This window comes from Vulpes lagopus, chromosome 9 (assembly GCF_018345385.1).
Source record: "Vulpes lagopus strain Blue_001 chromosome 9, ASM1834538v1, whole genome shotgun sequence".
NCBI classification, from domain to species: Eukaryota; Metazoa; Chordata; class Mammalia; order Carnivora; family Canidae; genus Vulpes; species Vulpes lagopus.
Window position 1 is genome coordinate 30568818 of NC_054832.1, and position 4512 is coordinate 30573329.

The window sequence follows — 4512 nt, forward strand, 5'->3', positions numbered from 1 at the left end:
AGTAGTACTGTTGCATTGCAAAAGGCTTTCATTTACTATTTGTCCCATATCCACTCCATTTATCACTTCAAATTCTGGGACTATCATGATCAAGAGTTTTTGTGGGAGAATTTCCCTTTTGAAATTTTTAGTGTGCAAGGGTCATTTTTCTTGGTTTTGCTGATGTCCTTGACCTCTGTTGCTGGATGAGTGAGGGAGCTGGCACAGTTCTTCAGGAGTTCTGAGGCATTTTGACCATGATGGTTTTCACTTAAGTATATGCCTGCAGCCCATACTCTCCCAGCTCTGGTAGTTCTGGATATCTTGTAGCCACTGAATGGTGACAGAGCCTCAGGACATCATAGCAGTTTACCCACACAGTGCTAGCCCAAAGGGCTTGGGACAGGTAATTGGCCTTATCCAAGTCTTTGGTGAAGATTGCTGCAGCCAAAAATTGCCAGCCCAAAATTGGAATTGTTGGCTCTCTCAATAACTTCCTGTATGGTCTTGAATTTCAGGATCTGTATCACTGGCCCTAAGATCTCCTTGGTAATAGTCATGCTGTCTTGTACATCTCTGAACATGGTGGGTTGGACAAAGTAGCCATGGTCAGCAGCCATCCCTCCACCACACAGCAGCTTTCCCCCTTCCTCCTTCCCCGATATGATATAACCAAGGATCTTCTTAAACTAAGTTTCTTCCATCTGAGGTCCCTGGCTTTGTCAAAGGGGTTGCCAGCTACACAAGACCTGGCTGAGGTGATGCTCTGCTCCACAAACTCAGTGTAAATATCTTCTTGCACAAAGGTCTGGGAGCCTGCACAGCCGTACGGGCCCTTGTTGAGGAACAGGGCAAAGTGGGGCTGCTCCATGGCCCAGTTCATGTTTACATCTGACATGATATTGGGGCTCCTTCCCCAACCCCATTCTCACACCAGGGTCACTCTCTTGAGGTTATTTACTGCTCCCTGGACTAAGTGGCCAACCTCAGTGGAGCCTGTGAAGGCCACTTTGTCCACATCCTCATGGGAGATGATGGTGGTCCCATCTATGGGATGAAGTTCAGGAATAATATTAACCATGGGAGGGGGAAAGCCAGTCTCCTTAATGAGGTTGGCCACATAGAGGGCAGTGAGCAGAGTCTGCTCAACTTCTTTCAACTTCTTTCCAGTTTCCTAGGTTGGGTACAGTTTCCAGGCTTACACCAGGAATGGGAAGGTCACAGAATGATTTTCCTGCTTACTCTGATAGATTCATGGTGGTGTAGCTGAAAAAGTCCCTATCTGTAGGAATGGTTTTCCCATGGTACTTGTCAGCCTAACTAGGGTAATAATAGAGGCATTTGAGGACCATGTCCAGATCTACCAGGTAGAAGACATAGGGCTTGCTGTTATCCAGGGTCTCTAAGACTGCCAGGTAGGTCCGGTCCCACTCAATCAGATCATCCAGGCTGTTCTGCAGGCGGCTCGAGTTGGATGCATCCATGTGGTGCCAGGGTGAGCTCAGCTGGAAGGCAGCCTGGGCATCCTTTACTACCTCGTCCACATCTTGTCTCCTTCAGCTACCTGACAGATGACTTTTCCTGTGGATGGATTGACGGTGGGGAATGTTTTCTTGCTGAAAGCATCGTGCCACTCATTGTTTATGAAGATCTTGCTGTAGAAAACTTTAGACTGCTGCTTGGGGGCTAGCATGGCTTGGGTGGTAGCAGCCGACAGGAGATGGCAGCTCAGGTAGCAGCAGCGAGTGCAACAGTTTGCAACATGCCCTGGTAAGAGCAGGCATGCAGGACCTCCAAGAACCATTTTTAATTCTCAGTTTTTTGTTAACTTGCACTAACAGTTCATGTTTCCATATACATGCAGCCTTATTTCTGGGCTCTTTATTCTCTTCCATTTGTCTTTTTTTTTTTTTAAATCTAATTCTGTGGTACTGCTACACTGTCTTAACTATTATAGTTGTAAAGTTTTCATTGACCTGAAAAAAAAAAAAAACCTTTTTACTATAATTTTTCCTTACTTTCTAATTACAGTGCATTGACATTAGAGAACATAATCAGTATTGTATTGAATCTGTAATAGAATTTTTTAAAAGAGCGTATTTATTTATTATAGACAGAGAGAGAGAGAGAGAGAGAGAGAATGAGAGAGGCAGAAACACAGGCAGAGGGAGAAGCAGGCTCCATGCAGGAAACCCGACGTGGGACTCGATCCTGGGGCTCCAGGATCACACCCCGGGCTGAAGGCAGGCACTAAACTGCTGAGCCACTGGGGCTGCCCAAATCTATAATAGAATATTAAAATGAGTCTTTTTCTACTGTTTTGGAGTAGTTGCTAAGTAGTTTGCAACATTCGGCCCAAGAACCACATTCAAGGCAAATACATGTAGGAGGTGAAGGGAGAGAATTTTTTCCCCTCCTTCACAAGTAAAATAAAGAGATATCCTCTTATACCTGTTAAGGAGCTTTAAAAAACCATTAGAGAGCTTGATTCCAGTCTGCTGAAGCTTGAATAGCAATGCTACTAGTAGAAAGAAGAGAATATTTATCACTAGATGCAGAAGTTCAGTGTAGAGGGAATAAGCAACCAGTCAAAGAGACACAACCTGCACCAGGGAGCCATAGCCAAATGTTTCCAGGTGGGAATCTTTGAGGAACCCCTTGGGACTACTCTCAAGAGAAACATTCAATTTTAAACATGCACTGAGGATCAACATATATGTGCATAATAGCAGGCAAATAAAAGTTTTCTCTTCTCTTCCTCTCCCACTTTTGCCCACAAATTCAACATGAGAGAATATAGAAAAAGAACTGATGAGAATGGATGAGGAACCAAACAAGGAAATAGTGCAACTAAGCATGCCTTTTTCCTCTTATGCTAAGCTTTCAGTGAGAAAGAGGAAAACATTTAACATAAGTGAACATGAGAATTTCTGTTATTCACTGTAATGTATATTCTTTTTAGTAGACACAAAACATTTCCAAAATACAAAAACAAGCCTCAATACATCTTAAAGAATCAATATGATAAATAATCTCTCCTCTGATTATATAATAAATTGGAAATTGATAAGAAAATTAATGCTTGCGCAGCCCCGGTGGCACAGTGGTTTAGCGTCGCCTGCAGCCTAGGGCGTGATCCTGGAGACCCGGGATCGAGTCCCACGTCGGGCTCTCTGCATGGAGCCTGCTTCTCCCTCTGCCTGTGTCTCTGCCTTATGAATAAATAAATAAATAAATAAATAAATAAATCTCTTTTAAAAAAAAGAAAATTAATGCTTTAAAATCTTGTATTTTTGGAAGCCATGACTTATTTCCAAGCACTTATATTAAATATTATGATATATATATATCATATATCACTTCTTCCAAAAATATACAACCTGGGGTGCCTGGGTCACTTGGTGGTTAGGTGTCTGCTTTCCACTTAGGTCATGATCCCAGGGTCCAGGGATCGAGTCCAGCCTCAGACTCCCTGCTCAGTTGAGAGTCTGCTTCTCCCTCTCCTTCTGCCTTTCCCCCCACCCATGTGCTCTCTCTCTCAAAATAAATAGATAAAAATCTTTAAAAAATACAGCCTGAATCTAATCATAAACAAACATTAGACCGAATAAAATTGACAGTCTACAAAATAAATGACCTGAATCTTCAAAATACCAATGTCATGAATGACAAAGAAATTGCTAAGGAATTATTCCAAATTGAAGAAGGTTAAAGAAACACAAAAGCTAAATATAATGAGTGATTCTGGATTAGATTGTGGGCTAGGAGCAGAAAAACTATGAAGGTCATGACTGAGGCAAAAACAAAAATGAGAGTACTATGAATAACTTCATATTAATAACCTTTAAAACCTAAATTTGTGAATTTCTGTAAAAGTATAAAATTTCAAAATTGAATTAAGAGTGAATAGAAACACTGAGCAAGAGGCATTAAAGAAACAAATTAAGTCAACAGCTTTTTCCCCACCTATCCCCAGTAACCCTAGATTTTACAGATGAGTTCTACCAATCTTCAGAAACAGTTAACACTGACAGAAGCTGCCCAAGAAAATGGCAAATGCTGTCCAGCCTAATTTATTAGGGAGAGATAATATTCAACTAATTCTTACTTATATGGTTGTATCAGTTACTTACATTCTGACTGGCTGTGCTCCATAATGATTAAAGAGTGAACATTGTCATTTTAAATGAGAGTTTAAATATTACTCAGGAAAAGTATAATTAGAATTCCCAAATCAGATAAGACAACAAGTAATACAATTCCACATGCATCTGGATACAAAATTCCCAAATAAAATTTAGCTTTAAAAACTCCAACAGTCTGTTTTCTTTTTAACCATGCATTATAATCACTTAGTATTATCCAAGGAAAATTCTACATGAAAAAGTCATTCAATGAATGAGTGATGCCAATGGAACTTGTGAACTAAAGGTCACCTAAAATCTTCTCCATAAAAGCAGCAAGAGCGCTGGCAAGACTTGTCCAATCAACTTTTTCAGAACCTGAAAATTAACTAAAGGCTAAAATAATCTG

At 40.8% G+C, this 4512-nt stretch overlaps 1 pseudogene; it reads right to left on the bottom strand.

The window, feature by feature from the left end:
- Window positions 1-211: 211 nt before the first annotated feature.
- Window positions 212-1783, bottom strand: LOC121498581 (annotated as a pseudogene).
- Window positions 1784-4512: the final 2729 nt, after the last annotated feature.